The following is a 22,741-nucleotide window of genomic DNA, read 5'->3' on the forward strand; positions in this document are numbered from 1 at the left end:
TGAGCTCCCCAGGGATCAGATTTAGTAGTGGGAACATTTTAAAGGTTTTGAGGGAATCTCCAAATCTGTATATTCTTACAGTGAGGAGCAGAGTTAGCATTGAATGGGGCTGTCATAGAAATGTAAATGAAGGACAAGAAGGAGAGCAAGAAGCTTAACTGCTTGGCCCTTTCTCTCACCCAGGTGCAAAGCATTAAACATTTAAAGGCTTATAATGGGTGTGTATCTTAAAATGGGGAACAGGAAGGCCACCTAAATTTAGATCCTACAGCCAGCTTTGATGAGGGAAAATGAAAGTCATTAGTATCCTCCATGAAATTAGCAGCTATCTTTCATTCTTGCCAATTTGAGGGTGGAGGGGTATAGTTGGGGTGTTGTGTTGTAGTTGTGAATCACTGAAATTTTGACAAGAGTGCCAATGTGCATAACCATTCTTCTGAAACAGAAAAAAGAACAGCATGTTGAAATCAAAACCATGATGAATTGTGTTTGTATATGTTGCCACTCACACACGCTAAAGGCTCCCATCACATCCCTTGTGTTACCTGTGCCCCTGGCCAGGTAGGATTTGCGTGCTTTCAGGCTTCACAGTGGTGTGTTGTCTGAGGCAGAGGCTGGGGACACAGGCAGTCCTGAGGGGCAGTGTTTCAAATGGCAGGTTTGAAGATGAAGAACCCTGCATCCGAAGTCAGACAGCCCAAGTCTCAAAGGAATCAGGGAGCTTGCCATCTTAGCTGGGCGGGGGATGCAGGTCCTCCCATGTGCAGATGATCCAAGGAGATAGAATGCCCCCACTATCCAAAAGGCTGAGCTAAGATCCTCATCAAAAGAATTCAAGGGACCTGAGAGTATTGAACTGCAGAGAGCTGGGTTATGAGCACTGCTCTAAAATCTAAGCAGGTCTCCCTCCCCACAGCATTTTAACCAGAAGCTACTATTGGGACCTCTTGTTGATGCTGGGAGAGGGATGCATCCCACCCAACTTGGAGGAGCCACAGAGCACAGCTTCCCATACCATGGAGTTCCCAATAAATTGTGCTCCTGGGGCTCATGTCACTGAAGGCTATAATAACATCTGTTTCCATTTATTTTCTGAAATGAGTCAATAAAATATGTATGTTCCCTATAACACAAAACCATCTGAGAGCATTTAGGTGTGCACATGCAGTAGTTGGCGTCCAATGAACAGGTCACATGACTCAGTCATTTGGTCATTTTATTGTTCATTGGTTCCCGCCTCACCTGTGGGCATTTTGGCCACTAAGACAGTTCAAAATTGCCTTTATCCTTAGTCAAACATTGTTTCCTTCATATCTCTAAAGGTTCCTTCATATCTCTAAAGGCCTTTGGATTACAGACACAAACCCATATTGGTTAGCTTGGTCTGCCATAACAAAATACCACAGTCTAGGTGGCTTAAACAACAGAAATTTATTTCTCACAGTTTTAGAGGCTGGAAGTCTGAGATAAGGGTGCCCACATGGTGGGGTTCAGGTGAGGGCTCTCTCTTTGGCTTGCAAACGGACGCCTTCTCACTGTGTGCTTATGTGGTAGAGAAAGCCAGCAAGCTCTCTGATGTCTCTTCTTATAAGTATCTCTATGTCTCTTATGGTGTCTTTTCTTATAATCCCGTCTCCCATTGGAGGTTAGATCTTAAGCATAGGAATTTGAGAGGACACAAATGGCCAGTCCTTAGCATGACACAAATCTAGAGATTCAAGCTAAAGATGTCTAGGTAGGGTGCTGAACACGGAACTTTGTCTCCATCTACTCCTGAAGCACCAGTAAAATGATAAAGGGGCATAGAGGCATGAATCCACAGGACAATGAGAACAGTGGAAGAGGCAAAAGGAAAGAGAAAAGTCTACAAACTTTCACGGCTGGGAAGCAGGTGAATTAACTGAGTAAACCAGAGAAAGTTGAAAACCAACTGCTGAGGAGTGGAGAAGCCAGGGACAGATTAAGAGTAACGAGAATCAATTGTAATAATTTCCTGCTATAGTGGCAGTCTTAGATGGTTTTAGAAGGGATTTTTCCTGAAAATTCTCAAATATCTGCCCTGCTCTAATTTGTATTTGTATTCTGATTTGTAAACACTATGGTAGTCTTTCTATTGCCCTGGATTTATTTTTGGGGGTGTGTAGCTTGATTTTATCTGTTTTTAAGACCAGCAGCTTTTTGAAGTTGTTCTCATTTACCTTTTAGTCATTTTTTATGCTAGCTTCAATGGAAGAAACGTACTGAAAAGTAACTTATAATTTCTACTCCTATGACTTTATCTTCTATCCCCCTCCAGCAAAGGAAGAAATATGTCACTCTTAAAAATTCATAAAAATTTAAAGAATTTACATTAGAAATCCCCAATATCTCATGGTATATTTCTTGTACTTTAAAAAATATTGTGTTCCTGGGCATGGCAGCTCATGCCTGTAATCCTAGCACTTTGGGAGGCCAATGCATGCAATTCACTTGAGCCTAGGAGTTTGAGACCAGCCTGGGCAACATGGCAAGACCCCATCTTTACTAAAAATACAAAAAATTAGCCAGTCTTGGTGGTGCACACTTATAGTCCCAGCTACTTGGGAGGCTGAGATGGGAGGATTGCCTGAGCCTGGGAAGTTGAGGCTGCAGTGAGCCATGATCGCGCCACTGTGCTCCATCCTGGGCAGCAGGAGTGAGACCCTGTCTCAAAAACAAGTAGGTTAAACATAGTCCAAATTAAATAAATGCCTTTTGTATGAAGATATTTCCACATGGAAGATGTCCAGATTGTGCATCTGTGCTTGGTTAATATTTGATATTAAGAATTTAATAATATTTTAAAACATTTATGTTATTAAAGTAAGATTTCCTTTTTGGGACTCAGACCAAATAATGATGCAAGAAGAAAGAAAAATGGTTCAAATCATACAACTGAATTGGCTGGGTGTGAGTGTGTGTAAATTAGAATTTATGTTAGTTCACTAATTGGCAAAAGTACTGCATTTACATTTAAGTAACAATAAACATCAGTGTATCTGGAACCTAGTAAGTGTCAAATAAATGTCTGGATGGGCAGGGAGGAAGAGAAGGGGAGGAAAGGAAGGAAGAAAGAATTTCACTATTTACTTCTTAAAATGTGCAAGAAAGACAAACCCAGATGCCTATAAAATATTACTTGCTATTGAAAGTGTACTAAATACTAGCTAAATCTCTGCAAGTTAGCAGAATGGAGAGCTGATTTGCATCAAGAGACCAAACTCTTCCCACTAAAGAATGGCCTTGAACAAGCCTCTTAGCCCTAGAACCAAAAAGGTGGCCCACAATAGTATCCAAGCTAAATATCTACCACATATTGAGTGCATTTCTTGGCTCATTTAAAAAGGTCACCCATCATGGTTTCCAAGCTAAATATCCGCCATGTGTTAAGTGCATATCTGGCCTCATTTAAGCATCACAGCCACCTTGTGTGATAAATATTTTTCTACTCTAGAAACAAGGAAACTAAAATGCAAAGAGGTTCAGTAACTTGCCCAGGATCACACAGTTAGTAAATGGTATATATGGAATTTGTGCTCAGGTCTATTGGACTACAGAAATCTGTACTTCTAACCAGTTGTCAAAACTTTAGTATATACATCGTAGGAGAGGCAAATTTTTACTTCTATTCTTTTCAACTTTTTTGGCTGGGCCTGAGAGTTACATTGATATAAGACAGAATCAACAGGAGAAAAGCATACAAATTTATTTAATGCAAGTTCTACAATGGGAGCCTTCGTGAAGAAATGAAAATTAAGATACAGAAATGAATGCTTATATGCTGAATTGGACAGAGCAGTAAATTATGAAAATATGACAAAGTAACGCGGTTTGGGCTAGGGTAGTTAATTGGGTGGAGAAGTGGCTAGGAAGATAAGGGTTCGTTTAACAAGGTTGGTTTAAATAGATTTCTCTGGGCCTCAATCTCCTGTGCTTGATGATAAGAATAATTTCCTTCTGGTGTAAGAAGGGCATATTTTGCATGGAAATTATCACCTGCTTTTAAGAAACAGAAGGAAGAAGCCAGGAGAGGTAGCTCATGCCTGTAATCCCAACACTTTGGGAGGCAGAGGTGGGAGAACTGCTTGAGGCCAGGGGCTTGAGATCAGCCTGGGCAACACAGTGAGACCCCATCTCTACCAAAAAAAAAAAAAAAAAAATTAGCTGGGTGTGGTGGCACATGCCTGTAGTCTCAGCTACTCAGGAGGTTGAGGCAGGAGGATTACTTGAGCCCAGGAGGTTGAGATTGCAGTGAGCTATGGTCATGCCACTGCACTCTGGGCTGTGTGACAGAGAGAGTCCCTGTAAAAAAGAAAGACAGGAAAATAGAAGGAAGGTCACCAATGATATTTGTGTACCTGCTGGTTTTTAAGTGCCTTTAACTCAAAATAGTCAACATGTCAGAGTGATATTTTGGGGGTGTTATGTTCTTAACCCCTTCAGCACGCACACATTTTTCTGGACACCCATTTGATTCACAGTGCTTTAGTATTCTTGTTTGTCCTTTCTATCTGTAGTAGAAGCTGTACTTGGCAGCATAGGATAATGTATTTTTTCAGTGTTTCATACATATGCATTGTATTAGTCTGTTCTCACGCAGCTATAAAGGACTGTCCGAGACTGGGTAATTTATAAAGGAAAGAAGTTTAATTGACTCAGTTCCGCATGGCTAGGGAGGCCTCAGCAAACTTACAATCATGGCGCAAGGGGAAGCAGACACATCCTTCTTCACATGGCGGCCGGAAGGAGAAGTGTAAGCAAGAGGAGGAAAAATCCCATATAAAACCATCAGATCTTGTGAAAAGTCACTCACTATCATGAGAACAGCAGCATGGGGGTAAACATCCCCATGATTCAAATACCTCCCCCCAGGTCCCTCCCACAACAGGTGGGGATTATGGGAATTACAATTCAAGATGAGATTTGGGTGGGAACACAGCCAAACCATATCATGAAAACAACTGACACTATTTCTAATGAATCGTGTGGCAGTTGGCTGTAGAAGTAAAGCACCTGACTAGAGGTTTTTTTAGGTTTTGGCAATAATACTGACTACCTGGAGAATTTATTTATTTATTTATTTTTATTTTATTTTATTTTTTGAGACGGAGTCTCGCTCTGTCACCCAGGCTGGAGTGCGGTGGCGCGATCTCGGCTCACTGCAACCTCCGCCTCCCGGGTTCACGCCATTCTCCTGCCTCAGCCTCCCGAGTAGCTGGGACTACAGGCACCCGCCACAGCGACCGGCTAATTTTTTGTATTTTTAGTAGAGACGGGGTTTCACCGTGTTAGCCAGGATGGTCTGGATCTCCTGACCTCGTTATCTGCCCACCTCGGCCTCCCAAAGTGCTGGGATTACAGGCGTGAGCCACCGCGCCCGGCCCTACCTGGAGAAATTTTTAATCATTGATTATGGGAAAGTTCCTTTTCCCTTTTCCATTTCTCCCACCTGACTCCGTGATGTAAGGTCCATATGAAATGTCTGTCAGGTTATTTTGAGGGAATAAGATTCAAAGAATAAAAATGCAAAGTGAGAGAATTTTGTGTCCAACATGTTAGTGTGCATCTGACATTGATAGGATTGATTCACGGTGTGGTTGCTGGAGTTTAGCTTTTTGTCTTAGTTGCACACTTCGCTAAGTGTTAACCTTAAGCGTGTGCTTTATTGAACCCTCTAGCAGCCTCTGTGGCTCAGAAGGTTGGAATAGAAAATCATTGACTTCTCACTCATTTGAAAAACATTTGATTTCATATCTCTTTGATATTTACCATATATTCATATAGTATGAAGATGTGCACTATATAATGTACAGAAAGAATTTAAAGTGACTTTTTTATACAGGAATATAAACATATGTATCTCTAATGCGGTGTTGTGGGTAGATGATATATTATGCTTGAAAGCCATGACATTTTTTTCTGTACTAGATTTTGCCCTGCCTTTGGGTTGGGTGGTTTATACAAGTCTTGGCTTAATTGGAGCCATATTTACATTCTCTCATGTTTGACCGAAGAAGATATAACTAAGAATTAAGAGACCACGTGGGACCCGCCAGAGTATCCTCTTCTTCTCTAAATAGTAGATTGCTCTGATGACAGCAGCCAGAAATTTTAGCCACTGGCCTTTAGGAATCTAGGTTTAAATGAAGTAGGTTTGAAGGACATAATGTTATAAAATTAAGAGAACTGTGTTCTGGCCTCATCACTTTCAAAAATTGATTATTCTGAATTTCAGAGAATATGTGTTAAAATTGTTGAGGTACTTTGAAAATAGTAGCATAAATCTGCCTTTATTAAATTGTTAATTTCTTTGATGTCTTAATCAAGCACACAATTTTATAGCTTTATGGATAATCATGTCTCCAAATGATTTATGTCAGTTTACATCATTATGGAAATAAAATGCTTCATTAAGCATTAGGAAATTAGATGTTCTGCTTTTACCAAAGGCCTATCTTTTATAAATGCATTAAAGAATTTTTAAATTTCCAATCTTCAATAGACATCTCTAAAATATGGACTTTCCCATTTCTCCTTAGTGTAAAGTAAACCTAGTTTTACATTTTCCTAATGCTTCAGGGTCCTTATTAAAATGTTTCTTACCATGCCATGCCCATAATAATGATGCTCACAGGGGCTAATAAATGGTGTAGGAGGATTTTGTCTTTTTGCTTTAAAAGCCCCTCATTCATTCTCATATGTGCAAGCTGCTGCTTCTCCTTTCAGCCAGCCTCTTGCTTTCTAATTTATGTTTCTAAGTGGATATGGGCTGGAAAACCAGACTACAAAGCCTATTTAAATTGCAACTAAAATTAAAGTAAACTAGCTAAGAGTAGGAGCTAGGGGAATGCTCAAAATGCTTTAACTGGGTGAGTTTTAATGCATGATTTGTGCTGCCAGCTCCTTTGCTTCTTGGCTTCCTGCTAGCTAGAAACTTGACTATGTGGTTAGACAAGTGAATGCTACGGTGACTTAAAACTCCTGAAAGCATTTTGAAGTAATTCCTGGGTTCACATAGAGGAAGAAAATGTGTCAAATCCATTTCAAATTAATAATAACAGTGAAATTCCTCTAATTTAAAATACAACAATAAAAAAGAAAAAATATTAACTGAGTTTCAAAATCATTCTCAAAATTAATTGGATCACCTATTCCAGTGGTTTCTTTGAATCGGGAAAAAATGAACTCAGTAAGGAAGACTTTTTCTTCCATTCGCTTCAGCTCACGTTCTGAAGGACTTTTTTTTCTTACATATTTTTGTTAAGCAATTATGAGTTCAGTATACATTTTGCAGCTCTATTGAGGCAAATTAAAATTTTAACTGAACTTTATCATAAACTAACAATATGAGGCTTGAAAATAGTTTAATGACCTCATTTAAAAACTCATCAAACCTGTAGTTTTGCACAGGTGCATTGTAAAATAACTTTTTTGGTGCATTCTAAATTAACAAAGACTGATATGCCTTAAAATAAAGCCAGTTCTGTCAAATCCCCACCTCAAGTTTATAACCTGAGACTTAAAGTTTTTTAACCCCTTTTTCTTCTCCAAGTCTGTTTCTTATCTTTGGAGTCTTGGTAGTAGAAGAAAATTGTGTTTTCCCTATATCAGAATAAGTTCATTGCAGGCAGTTTTCATAAATTGAGTCTCCATACACGTTTTTGAATGTGAAAATTCCTTATTTGGAAAATTAGAATGCCTTTTCTTAACTACACAAATTAGGTAATAACAGTAACTTTAAAATGAACATTTAAAAATCTAAAAATTATACTTTTACTGGTGATATGGTAAATCCCACTAAAGGTGTTCAAAATAGTTACACAACCCTTGTTAGTAGTATTCCTTACATATAACATTCTAACCTAAAATATGTTAAAGCAACAGCTTTTTCCCCCTGTACCTTCTCCCGAATGTTTTTTGACAAGCCTCATCACTGTGGTTGCCTCTAAGACTCAGTCATTGCCCATTGGTGGTTTCTCATCTAATTTATTTCTCTAATTTCCTTCCCCTGATTTTATACTGAGCTCTGTTTGGTTGTCTCTTTTCTTCTGATTTCTTGCCATTTCTGCAAATATATAATATATATTTAATTAAATATAAAAAATTTTCATTTGAAAATCCCAATTCATACAAAAGATAATATGACCTCTTTCATCCCACCTCCAGCCCAAAGCAGACCTCTTTTCAACCTCCCCATCATGGTTGAGGTATATCACTCAATGTCAGTGCAGTATGAGATTGAAATATAGAAAATTATGTGCTTACATGATTAGGGGAATGGAAAAATTATAGATAGTTGCCTGAATGCAAACAAGTAGAGTATCACATAGTGGGTGGGTAATCAGGGTTGGGGAGATACCCAGTAGAGACTCAGCCACAGGCCTTTAGCTTCAAGTACATGATTACATTCTCAAGCAAAATCCTTAGGAAAAAAAAAATCCATGGCAAACACAGAAGAAATAGGAGGCTCTTAGTCCCTAAGAATAGGAGTTCAAGAATGAAACTAAGAAAAACACTGAGTTACTGAAACTCAGGAACCAGAATCAGAATACTTGAAAAGAGCAATATTAGCCCTGATTTGCTCTGCATTTTAAATACCAGAATAGGTGTCTTATTCACCACTATATCTCCAGAACTAAGTCTGTGTTAGGACATGGGATGTGCTAAAACTAAGATAAAAATTGTCAAAAGAATGAATGAAATTCAAAGGCAACTCATTCAAAATGTGCTCACTGACTTCAAGCAGAATGGAGAGTTGAGGTCTGGTTGCCCTTCCTGGGTGACGTGAAGTCCTGGAACCAAGGCAGGATCAGCTTCCTGTTTGGGCTGAATCTTATGGAAGTAAAGCACAACTGGCGAGACCAGCCCCTGATATTCCTGTAAAATTAACTTAAGTCACAAGAGAAGAGACATGGGTACTGCATTTAATTTCTGTGACTCTCAGGAGGGGGAAGATGGCAGATAGGAAACAGGGCTAACGTGTAGCTGCGACATAAATAGACAAAACGGCGTGTGGAGACTCACACATGATCTTTTGCTCAAGAACCATTGCAGGAATGTACCAGGAAAACCAAAATAACTCACAGATCCTTTGAAAGAAATGGCACAGCACAGTGCCAGGGGGACACTGTAGGATCAAGACCGGCCTTCCCAACTGCATGGGAGCTGAGTGAGGCTTCTTGACTCCTCTTGCTACTGGCTATCCCCGATGCCCCTGGCAAACTATATGACACAGCAGAGGTGGCCAAGATCCCCTCTGGAACGTAACCCCATTGGCCTGAGAACCGCTCCCCTATCCCCCACAGTGGCCTTGGCAAGCCCCACCCAAGAAGACTTTGAGCGCAGACTCGCCTAACCCTGCCCCCACCTGATGGTATTTCCCTACTTGTCCTGGTAGCTGAACACAAAGCAAAGAAACTCTTGGGAGCTTTATGGCCTGACCCATCACCTAAGAAACCAAAATACTTACCCTGGCCATCTTAGGGCAAGCTTAGAGCCGCCTACTACTACTGCAGTTGGTAGTCTTTCGAAAGTGCCACCTCCTGGCTAGAGGCCAACCAACTTAGGCCATTACAGCCACTCAGAACAAAATTACCCTGATTCCAGGAAGGAGAAGACAACATCTAATTCCACTACCTGCAATATCCTGGCCAACTAGAGGTCCTGTGGGTATCCACTTGACAACTTCACTACTAGCATAACCAACATTCAAGAAAGCCAGCACACCAGACATATTTATAACCAAAGATTCTCATAGAGTCTACTTTGCTTCCCTGCCACCTCTACAAGAGCAGGTGCTGGGCGACCTGAAGACAAATCACAGGACTCTTTGCAGACATCCCCCAGCACCAGCTCAGACAGAGCCTGTTGCCCTGCTGAGTGGCTTGACCCAGAAGAACAATAACAGTTACTGCCATCCAGGTCTCAGGAAGCCCCATCCCTAGGGGAACAGGGAGAGCACAACATCAAAGGATCACCCCTTGGGACAAGAAAATCTGAATAGCAGCCCTTGCGTTTCAGACTTTTCCGTGGAATCCAAATGAGAAGAAGCCAGAAAAGTAGTTCTGGCAGTATAATAAAACAGGGTTCTATAATACCCCCTGATCACACCAGCTTCCCAGCAACAGATCCAAACCAAAATAAAAAATCTGAACTGTCAGATAAAGAATTTAGAAGTTTAATTGTTAATATTAAGCTACTCAAGGAGATACCAGAGAAAGGTGAAAACCAACTTAAAGAAAAATTTTTAAGTGCAGGATATGGGTTAAAAATGCCCCAGAGAAACAGATATCATAAAGAAAAAACAATCACAACTTCTGGAAGTGAAAGATACACTTAGATAAATACAAAATGCAGTTGAAAGCTTCAATAGTCTAGAAGAAGTAGAAGAAAGAACTTCAGCGCTTGAAGACAAGGCTTTTGAATTAACCCAATCAGACAAAGACAATGAAAAAAACATTTTAAGTGAACAAAGCCTCTAAGAAAATTGGGATTATGTTAAATCACCAAACCTAATAATAATTAACATTCCTGAGGAAGAAGAGAAATCTAAAAGTCTGGAAAAATTCCCTGGCCTTGCTAGAGATCTAGACATCCAAATACAAAAAGCTCAAAGAACACCTAGAAAATTCATTTCATAAAGATTGTCACCTAGGCACATATTCATCGAGTTATCTAAAGTCAAGATGAAGGAAAAATCTTAAGAGCTGTGAGACAAAAGTATCAGGTAGCCTATAAAGGAAAACCCATCAGATTAACAGCAGATTTCTCAGCAGAAACCTTACAAGTCAGAAGGGATCGGGGTCCCATCTTCACCCTCCTGAAACAAAATAATTATCAGCCAAGGATTTTATATTCAGTGAAACTAAGCTTCATAAATGAAGGAGAGATAAAGCCTTTTTTCAGACAAACAAATGCTGAGAGAATTTGCCACTACTAAGCCAGCACTACAAGAAGTACTAAAAGAGTTCCAAATCTTGAAACAAAACCTCAAAATACAGCAAAATAGAACCTCCTTAAAGCACAAATCTCATAGGGCCTATAAAACAATGACACAATGGAAAAAAAAACACAAGGTATTAACGCACCAACTAACATGATGAATAGAACAGTACCTCACATCTTAATACTAACATTGAATGTAAATGGCCTAAATGCTCCACTTAAAATATAATGGCAGAATGAATAAAAATCTACCAACCAAATATCTGCTGTCCTCAAGAGACTTATCTAACACATAAGAACTTATGTAAACTTAAGATAAAGGAGTGGAAAAAGATATTCCATGCAAATGGACATCAAAAGTGATCAGGAGTAGCTATTCTTGTATCAGACAAAACAGACTTTAAAGCAACAACAGTTAAAAAAAAATAGGGACTTACATAATGATAAAAGGAACAGTCCAGCAGGAAAATATCACAATCCTAAATATGTACGCACCTAACACTGGAGCTCCCAAATTCATTAAACAATTACTACTAGACCTAAGAATTGAGTTAGACAGCAACACAATAATAGTGGGGGGGCTTCAATACTCCACTGACAACACTAGACAGGTCATCGCAACAGAAAGTCAACAAAGAAACAATGGACTTAAATTATATACACTAAAACAAGTGGATTAACAGATATTTACAGAACATTCTACCCAACAACTGTAGAATATACATTTTTTTAACACATGGAGCATTCTCCAAGATAGGCCATATGATAGGTCACAACACAAGTCTCAATAAATTTAAGAAAATTGAAAGTACATCAGGTATCCTTTCAAACCACAATGGAATAAAGCTGGAAATTAACTCCAAATGGAACCCCTCAAACTATACGAATGCATGGAAATTAAATAATCTGCTCTTAAATGCTCTTTGGGTCAACAATGAAATCAAGATGGAAATTTAAAAATTCTTTGAGCTAAACAATAATAGTGACACAATTTACCAAAACTTCTAGGCTTCAGCAAAAGTGGTGCAAAGAGGAAAGTTCATAGCCTACGTCAAAAAGCCTGAAAGAGTGCAAATAGACAATCTAATGTCACACCACAAGGAACTAGAAAAACAAGAACAAACCAAACCCAAACCTAGCAGAAAAAATAAATAAGTAAATAAAGTCAGAGCAGAACTAAATGAAATTGAAACAAAAAAAAATTACAAAGGATAAATGAAAGAAAAAACTGGTTCTTTGAAAAGATAAACAAAGTTGATAGACCTCTAATGAGACTAACCAAGAAAAGAAAGAGCCAAGATCCAAATAAGCTCAATTAGAAAGGAAACAGGAGATATTACAACCAATACCACAGGAATACAAAAGATTATTCAAGGCCACTATGAACACCTTTACACACACAAACTAGAAAATTTAGAGGAGATGGGTAAATTCCTGGAAATATACAACCCTCCCAGATTAAATCAGAAAGAAATAGAAACTCTGAACAGACCAATAACAAGCAGTGAGATTGAAAAAGTAATTGAAAATTTCTAACTAAAACAAAAGGTCCAGGACCAGATGGATTCACAGCTGAATTCTATCAGATATTCAAAGGAGAATTGGTACCAATCTTACTGAAAATATTCCCAAAGATAGAGAAAGAGGGACTCCTCCCTAAATCATTCTGTGAAACCAGTATCACTCTAATTCCAAAACCAGAAAAGGAAATAACAAAAAAAGAAAACTACAGACCAATATCCCTGATAAATATAGATGCCAAAATCCTTAAGAAAATAGTAGCTAACTGAATCCAGTTGCATATCAAAAAGATAATACACCATGATCAAGTGGGTTTCATACCAGGGATGTGGGGTTGGTTTAACAAGTCAATAAATGTGATATAGCACATCAACAGAATTAAAAACAAAAATCATATGATCATCTCAATAGATTCAGAAAAAGCATTTGACAAAATCCAGCATCCCTTTATGATTAAAACCACGATATATATATATATATATCGTGTTGTATGTATATATATATAGTTGTGTGTAAATATATATATGTGTGTGTGTGTATAGTATGTTCTTATTTATAAGTGGGAGCTAAACTGAGGATGCAAAGGCATAAGAATGATATAATGGGCTTTGGGTACTTGCGGGGAAGGGTTGGAGGGGGATGAGGGGTGAAAAACTACACATTGAGTACAGCATACACTGCTTGGGTGAATGGGTGCACCAAAATCTCAATAATTATCACTGAAGAATGTATCCATGTAACCAAAAGCCACCTGTTCCCCAAAAACAATTGAAATAAAAAAATTTCTGTAACTCTCAATAAGTTAAGAGCAATGTTTATTTTTAAATTCCTTCAGTTCAAAATCCTGTTCAAATTTTTGAGAGATTTTATCTTCCTTTAATTTGATAACATGTGGCATTCTGCTTTGAAAATGGTTAAAATATTTTTAAAGCTTGCTCAGAATGGTTGGGTAGACCTGTTAAATATTTTAGAGGATGCATTTCAATCATTTGACTGTACCTCAAACACAAACATAACCTCCCTTAATCCTTTCCTGTTATTTTATTAATGTAGAAAGGGAATTCACAAAGCTGGAAGTTTAGAAAAAGAAGCTGAATTCAGCTGTCATTCAAAATCTGACCTTCATATTTCCTAATCTCCTTTTTTCCAGCATGCTTTCCAAGAACCACTGTAAGTAAAACAGTGCACTAGACCCCTTTAAATTTGAAGAAATTCAAAGAGTCACCCACTCCATGACTGTAAACAATTGACTCTCATCTCAGGCATCAGATTCATCTATTACAGTAGAGGTTTAATTACTAACCCACTCAAAAGAATCTTTCAGATTTAGTAACTCAGAGGAGTTACAATAACTCGGTGAGAGAACTGGTTGAGGTCTTTGTTCTAGTTCTCATCAACTAGTGGAACTTCCTGGCTCAGGTCGTCATGGAGCTAAACTCTTTCCCTTCCAGTTCCAGCTCAGGTCTCACCTGCTGGCACCTCCATGGGTGACCGCTCCCTCCTCTAAGCCCATAGCAGCCCCTAGTCTCTCTCCTCGTCACATGGCCCTCAGTTTATCAGCTATCTCTAGAGACCCGTGCCCTAGTTAGACTGCATGTTCTGCAGACACCCATGCTCTCCCACTGTCCTCCATGTCTTGCCCATAGCAGATGCTTAGCAAGTGTCTATTCACGATGTCATGGTTTGTGACATAGTGATGGTGATTGCTATTTTTAGAGAGACCACTGAGACGTTGCAGGCTTGGTTCCAGACCACTGAAATAAAGTGAATATTTCAGTAAAGCAAGTCACACGAATTTTGGTGTTTCCCAGTGCATATAACAGTTATGTTTACACTATACTGTAGCTATTAAGCATTATGTCTAAAAGAAATATACATACCTTAATTTAAAAAGACTGTATTGCAAAAAAAAAAAAAAATGCTAATGATCATCTGAGCCTTCAGCAAGTCATAATCTTGCTAATGGAGGGTCTTGCTTCTATGTTGATGGCTACTGACTGATCATGGTTGCTAACGGTTGAGGTGGCTATGGCAATTTCTTGAAATAAGACAACAGTGGAGTTGGTAGCATTGATTGACGCTTCCTTTCATGAAAGATTTTTTGGCACTATGTGACGCTGTTTGATAGCTTTACCCACAGTAGAACTTCTTTCAAAATTGGAGTCAATCCTCTCAAACCCTGCTGCTGCTTTCTCAACTAAGTTAATTTAATATTCTCAATCCTTTTTTGTCATTTTAAGAATATTCACAGCATCTTTATCAGAAGTAGACTCCCATCTCCAGAAACTGCTTTCTTTGCTCCCCGGCAGGAAATCCTAGATGGCATCTTCCAATAGAAGATTATTTCGTCTTCACTGAAAATCTATTTGGTGTAGCCACCTCAATGCTCTTAGCTAGGTTTTCTGAATAACTTGCTGCATCTTCTCCGTCAGCACTTGCTGCTTCACCTTGCACTTTTATGTTACAGAGACAGCTTCTTTCCTTAAACTTCATGAACACAACTCTACTGGTTTTAGACTTTTCTTCTGCAGCTTCCTCACCTCCCTCAACCTTCATAGAATTGAAGAGAGTTAGGCTTTGCTCTGGATTAGTCTTTGGCTTAAGGGAATATTGTGGCTGGGTTTGATCTTCTATCCAAACTATTTAGACTTTCTCCATATCAGCAATAAGGCTGTTTCACTTTTTTATCATTCACATATTCACTGAAGTAGCACTTTGGCCAGTTAGCCAATTGGCACAAGAAGCCCTGGCTTTTGGCCTATCTATCTCAGCTTTCAACATGCCTTCCTCACTAAGCTTAATCATTTCTAGCTTTTGATTTAATGTGAAAGGTATGCGACTCCTCCTTTCACTTAAACATTTAGAGATCATTGTAGGGTTGTTAATTGGCCCAATTTCAACATGCTGTTGAACAAATAGTGCCGATAGACTTGCTCAATCCAGAGTTGTCACCAGCTTTCAACTTGTATAAAATGCTATGTCTTCTAAGCACTAAGACAAGGTATGCTTGTATTTTGTTATGGGGGAAAGCTATGTTTGGAGAGCATTAGAGGCAAATTAGTCACTCAGGCAGCCGAGTTAATCAATGGACAGTCTTTTCTTCTCAGAATATGCAAGAATCTTTTCAAAGCCTAGAAACAGGAGGCATTCGATTTTGGTTTGGTTGTTTCTGCTCTGTTTTTCTTTTTATAGAACATAAAAAGTAATTTTTCAAGATGTACCTAGGCATTGAGTTAATGGAATGTGCCTATTACCTAAAGCTATTCCAATGTCTTAACTATGAAGAAACTTGGTATGTGCTGATGGAATAAATGAATAACTGAACTGGTTTTGGAAATGTCAACTTAATTCAGAAATCCTACATTCAAAATGGAATTTTTCAAAGTTAAACTATTTGGATTATTTCATCTAGGTACCATTTTCTACCCTTTGTTATCTAAAATAAAGATTAAATAACATTCAAGTTTCTATGTTTAGCAGTTCCTGTCATTTGAATCCCATGTAACTGTTTTCATGCTAAGATGTGTTTATGCTACACAGGTGACCCATGCATTTGTGTGCTGGGAATGGAAATGATTGAGGCCATTGCCAGCATCATTCATTAGGGAGAGAGTCTTGTTTCTCCAGAAATACAAAACTGAGAGGACAAACTCTTGGTAGAAGAGAAAAATATGTCGGTTGGACTCACCTGTAAAACCTCATTCAGAAAGTCTGCTTGGACCTCCTGGAATAGGAATGGTACTGTATCTCAAGACATGCCAAGAAAAATAAGGGGAGGGAATTCTCACTCTCTTGTGTCCTGAGCATTAAAGACAGAGCAGTTAACCCTGAAGGCAGCATGGAGCAGCAACCACTGTCAAAAAGAAAGAAAGGCAGACACTAATTAAAGGCAATGAGAGGGATTTTCTCCAGTACTACTGCAATAGGAGAGAGACCCCAGTGTATACTTCTCAGTGATTACATGTCAAAGAGATGGTTCCCAGGTCTCCGAAAAAGATGTTCCTGGGTTGTAGAAGATACACGTACATCTCAAAGGGACAGAGAAAGGATTTACAATTGTAAACTTTCTAAAGTAAATGCTCCAAGAAACGGGAATTTAGGGGTCTATTTTCAAGTATTGATTAGAACAAACAGCAAATATTTTTGGTGGTGTTGAACCTTCTCAGGCAGGCATTTTAAGGTTACTGGGATTATCTTCCTAGGGACATGGCTTTGAGCTGCTAGAAACTGTAGTAGTAGTGTTTGTTCAAGTCTTTTAGTGTTGAAAAGTGGATGAACTCATTTGTACTGAAAGTTGTAGTTCTTACAGGCCAAGGTTGAAGCCTAGTTGGAAAGAGACCTCAGAGGAACTGACTCAAGTTTGGTCAAGGAGAAAGTCTTTGTCACCACCTTGGGATAAACTCAAAGGGGAAAATGAGATGGTTGTCAGAGGCACCTTGGCCCAGCCACCCACTAACTAGGTGCATTTCCTTCCAGTGGTGACCTTGGAGCCTTCGCTCGTATGTTGATGAGGAAAATGTTGTTTCCTTATATACCGAAAAGCATTCGTTGAGTGACTTCTGTTTAAGGATCCACCTCCTGGCTGTCCCCTGACATTTTCTTGTTCGTCAAGTTAAATATGATCTTGTGAGGAAGAGTTAGGATTTAGGGTTTCACATACAAGCTTATGTTGATTTTCATCCATCTTCAGCTTCTTTAGATCAAGGATCAGAAGCTTGAACATGACATGGAGCCATGAAATAACTTTTTTACATGAAAGCCACAGTTTTATACTTAGTTCTTAGAGAAATCATATCAAGAGGGTTAATTTTGCCATTTGCCTTTTTTTTTTTTTTTTTTTTTTTTGCCATGGAGTTAGAAAGCTTATTCTTCTTCCTTATACTTTTGAAAGGACTCCAATTTTCAAAGTTCTTTCCTTTGGGTCTTCCACAACAAGGGTTAACAAACTATAACCCATGGGCCAAATCCATCCCACCACCTGTTTTTGTAAATAAAGTTTTATTGGAACACAGCCACATACATCCATTTGCATACTGTCTGCAGCTACTGCAGATGAATTGAGTCATTTCCACAGAGACAGTGTGACCTGCAAAGCCTTAAGTATCAGCTATTTGGTCCTCATCACAAAAAGTTTACCAACACCTGCTCTATTTATTCACAGACAAATTGTTTTTTCCATTATATTTATGTTTTCTATCTATTTGAATCTACCTGAACTAGATGGCTTACAGAATCCATATTGCTACCTTTGTGTTCCCAAAAAACTTTCATTTGAGGAACTGAACTTGAAAGAACAGCATTGTTTCAAGCCCCAGTGAAGCTTCAAAGACAGAGATCAAGTACATACCAAGCTAAGCTAAGCAGGTTTCCTCATAAACTAGAAACTTTGATTGGCTCACGTAATTAAAGACGTTCATCACACACAGCAGAGGAAGATATAAATAATTTCAGCAAAGCTACTGTTCTTCATTAATTATAAAGAAATTTGTGGCTAAGTCTCTATTTTGAAAAAAATAAAACCACAATAATAAAAACCTTCATTTCCTTTTCTGGAAAATAAAAAATGTAACCCTTCCTCCTACCTTACTCATGCTTTTGACAAAATTCATCTCCACTTTCCCTCTGCAGAGAATTCAAAAGTCTTATACTCCAAAAGGGTCAAAGGAGGACTTTAGTTTTAATATTGTTGTTTCTGTGCTCTGAGGTGAAGAAAGGGCAACTTTTAAAAGTATTTAAGCTCACAGACAAATATATGTAATGCTAGGTTCTTATGATCTTCCTCTCTCTGAATTTTGACATATTAAAACTAAGTGATCACTTCATATCCCTAGGATTGTTAAAAACACAGATAATAACAAGTATTGATGAGGATGTGGAGAAATTTGAACCCTTGTACACTGTCGCTAATCAAAATAAAATGCGGCAGCTGCTATGGAAAGCAGTGTAGGTGGCATTTCCTCAAAAAATTAAAAATGGAATTACCATATAACCCAGCAATTCCACTTCTAAGTATATATCCAAAACAATTGAAAACCGGATCTTGGAGAGAGAGTTGCATATCCATGTACATAGCAGCACTGTTCACAGAAGCCAAGAAGTGGAAGCAACCCAAGTGTCTATTGACAGATGAATGGATTTTAAAAAGTGGTCTATACATACAATGGAGTATTACTCATCATTAAAAAAGAAAAGAAATTCTGACACATTGTATAGCATGGATGAACCCTGAGGACCTTATATTAAATGAAATAAGCCAGTCACAAAGAAGACAAATACTGTATGATTCCACTTAATGAGATACCTAGCATAGCCAAGGAAGTAAAATGTAGACAGGAAGTAAAGTGGTGGTTGCCAGGGACTGGGTTGTAGGGGAATGAGGAGTTACTGTTTGGTGAATAAAAGTTTTCGTTTTACAAGTTGAAAAAGTTCTGGAGATGGTTGCACAATGATGTGAATATATTTAACACTACTGAACTGTGCATTTATAAATGGTTAAGATGATAAATGTTGTTATTTATAGTCTACCAAAATGTTTGTAAAAAATGAAGCTGTCAGTACCATGAAACTAATAGTTTTGATATAATGCATGACAGAGTCCAGACAAACTTTCTATTTAGCCTCTATCTTCATGGTTTCACAGAAATTAATCTATTTGGCTCTGTCAGGTGACAGGATGTTTTAATGAGGGGAGAAATCAAATCAAGTTGATTGATCTGTTTTCATCACTTGTTCCTGTAATATTATGTAGAATATAACCTTGGGCAAGAGTTTCTATTAACCCAGTGACGAGGACCAGCAGAGTCCCTTTTATGAGTATGCCAAAAAGAAAAAAAAATGGATTTGATGGTTTGCATTTGCCTTTGAACACCATTGAGATCAGCTGGGTTCCCATCAGCCCCATGGCCAAATCCTTTATCCCCTCCCTAACTCCAGCCAAGATTGTACTAAGAAGCAGAATTTGAATTCTAAATTGATGCCTTGGCTCAGACCTTTACTCAGATCAACCCGACTCAAATCAACTGGGGGTCAGTCTCTAGAACTAAGAAACTGCTGGACAATATTATGGAACAAAGCTCCATTCATGATGTCATAAAGAACCTGACTCAAGCAAATGAAAGAAAATGATGTCTGCTATTTTTATTTGTGAATTAAGGATTGCCTGTTCATCAGCTTCCACTATGCGTGTGACATTTATTTCAAAATAAGTGTAAAAATACTCATCAAAAACAAAACTCAGAAGCTGCAGTCACAAAAAAATGAGCAGAGAAGTCTGGGTGCTCATTTAATGGATCAGTGTGCTTCCTGCCCTGTCTCACTGCCTTGTCATTACCGTGAGGATGATGGCATTCTATAAGATCGAGAACGCCTCAATGAGAGCTTTGAGTATCACTGTGCTTTTAGACCTTTCTTCTCTATTTTCTGTATTCCATACGTTTTTAGATTTCTTCTTTCTCTTTTGTTGTTGTGCTTGTTTTTCAGTTTTTTTCAATTGCAGTTAGGGTAAACATTTGATTCTCAAACTTGCCACTTAAATATTCTGGGATTGTTATAGTATGCAGTTACTAAAGGTTGATTTTTCCCGACTACAGAAGAATAATTCATTGCCCCTATTTGAAGATAATGGATCTCTTCCATACTATTTTTATCATTAAGTGACAAATGCTTGGGTGCAATCCAGCTAAACCCAAACCCTGCTTCTGGTTGAAACCTCTTGCCATGCAAGGGGAGAGGGCTGAGGCTGAAGAAAACACAATATGCTTAGTGTGCAGAATGGTAAAGCACATTTCTAAATTACTTGGACATTAAGGTTGAAGGTTTCATTATTCAATTAAAATAAAAGCAGTTTAAAGAAATTTAAGAAGAAATAGAAAACACAACTACTATACCTATTGAACAAATTGTATTGGTAATTAAAAACCTTGCCAAAAGAAAACTTTAGGCCCAGCTTGATTCACTAATGAAGTCTCCCAGATGTTTAATAAAGAAATAATATTAGTTTTACACAAACTGACTCCAGATAGTATAAAAAGAGGAAAGTGCCAGGCACAGAAAGACACACTTCACATGTTCTCACTTATTTTGGAGAGCTAAAAATTTCAACAATTGAACTCATGGAGATAGATAATAGAATGATGGTTACCAGAGGCTGGGAAGGGTAGTTGGAGGTGGAAAGGAAGGGAAGTGGAGATGGTTAATGGGTCCAAAAAAATAGTTGAAAATGAATAAGAACTAACATTTGCTAGCACAACAGAGTGACTATAGTCAATAATAATTTAATAGTACATTTTAAAATAACTAAAAGTATAATTGGATAGTTTGTAACTCAAAGGATAAATGCTTGAGGTGATAGATACCCATTTACTCTGATGTGATCATTACACATTGCATGCCTATATGAAAACATCCCAAATACCCCATAAATACATGCACCTACTATATAGCCACAAAAATTTAAAATTTAAAAAGATGTATAAATCCTTTTCTTCTCAAACTGTGTGTACAGATATCTCCTGGGGATCTCGTTGAAACGCAGATACTGATTCAGTAGTTCTGGGCTGGGGCCTGAGATTCCACATTAAAAAAAATGTTTTTACATTTTCAATTGTAGAAATTTGCATTTCAAAATGAACCATCAAGTGATATTGACACCACTGGTGCTCAAACGCTTGAGTGATAAAAATAAATATAAATTAAAAAATAAAATGAGGAAAGACTTCTCAACTTGTTCTAAAAGACCAGCATAAATTGGATTCCATAACATGGTAATGATACCATAAGACAGAAAAAGTATATGCCAATGTCTCTCATTATATAAACATAAAAAATTTATATAAAATATTAGGAAATTGAATCTGATAATATATTTAAAAGAATAATATGTCACAGTTAAAGTTGGATTGGTCCTGTGAGTGCATAGCTTGTTTAATGTGCAAACTCAACCAATATTATTTATACTATTAGCAGAATGAAGGGGAGTGTCTTATGATCAATTCGTAGGTGCAGATACAATTTAATAAAATTTTACATTCATCATTAAAATTTTAAGCAAGGTAGAAATAGAAGGGAACTTCTAAACTCTGATACGTTACTTACAAAAACTAAAGAGAAAACTCACAGTAGGTAACAAACTTAATTGTGAAATAGTGAAGGATATTCTCCTGAAATTAGAATAAGAAAAGATGGACTGTTTTCACCTCTTCTGTTCAGCATGACACTAGAGGACCTAGTCAGAGCAATAAAGGACAAGAAGGTAATAAAGGTTAAAAGATTGAAAAGCAATAAATAAAACCATTATTTGTGAATGACATAATTATGTACCTACAAGATACAATAAAATCTACTCATAAACTATTAGAACTAAATGAATTTAGCAAGATCTCTGGATACAAGGTCAATATATAAAAATAAATTGTATTGCTATATACCAGCAACACGTATTGAAAATAACTTTTAAATCCTATTTTTAGCCACATAAAAATAAAACGAAGAGATGGAGCATATTCATGGACTAGAAGACTCAATATTGTAAAGATGCCGGTTCTCCTGAAATTGATCTCAAGATTCAGTGTAATTCGAATAAAAACCCCAATAGGTTTTTTTATGGAAATTGACAAACTGATTCTAAAATATGTGTGAATTAGCCAAATGTGGTGGCACATGCCTATAATCCCAGCTGCCCGGGAGACTGCGGTGGGAAGATTGCCTGAGCCCAGGAAGTGCAGGCTGCACTGAGCCATGATCATGCCACTGTACTCCAGCCTGGGCAACAGAGTGAGACCCTGTCTCCAAAAAAAAAAAAAAAAAGTATGTGTGGAAATTCAAAGGACCAAGAATAGTAAGAGCAATTGAAGAACCAGGTCAAAGGATGTATACTACTAGATATTCAGGCTACAGAGATTAGAACATGTAGTACAGGTGCAGGATAGGCAGAGATACCAGTAGAAAATAAGAAAGTGCCTAGATTTCGATTCAAACATATATAACCATCTAATTCAAGGTTATAGGTTGAATTAGATGTTGCAATGAAATAGGCTCTGTAAAATAAAAGATGCTTAATCAGTTGGTTATCTGTTTTTAAAAAGCAGTTATTATGCATATCCTCCATGAGCATGTCTACTCTGCTTTGGTATAAAAGTCTTGTTATAGCTCAGTATTTCAAGGATAGGCATCAGAATCAACAGAAAATCTGCATATTTCTTCCCTGTGTAGTTCTCGCCACCTGAAATGACTCTTAAGAAGTAGCTGAGCAAATATTTGC

General features: G+C 37.9%; 1 protein-coding gene and 1 long non-coding RNA gene across 16 annotated transcripts in view; one reads left to right on the forward strand and one right to left on the reverse strand.

The window, feature by feature from the left end:
• Nucleotides 1-22,741, forward strand: part of PHACTR1 (phosphatase and actin regulator 1) — a 596,190-nt gene that overhangs the window by 414,437 nt on the left and 159,012 nt on the right. The gene's annotated exons all lie outside the window — the stretch shown is intronic.
• Nucleotides 1-22,741, reverse strand: part of LOC117086739 — a 117,981-nt gene that overhangs the window by 31,205 nt on the left and 64,035 nt on the right. The window lies entirely within an intron of this gene.

Source organism: Trachypithecus francoisi, unplaced genomic scaffold (assembly GCF_009764315.1).
Source record: "Trachypithecus francoisi isolate TF-2019V2 unplaced genomic scaffold, Tfra_2.0 Lachesis_group10, whole genome shotgun sequence".
Taxonomy (NCBI): Eukaryota; Metazoa; Chordata; class Mammalia; order Primates; family Cercopithecidae; genus Trachypithecus; species Trachypithecus francoisi.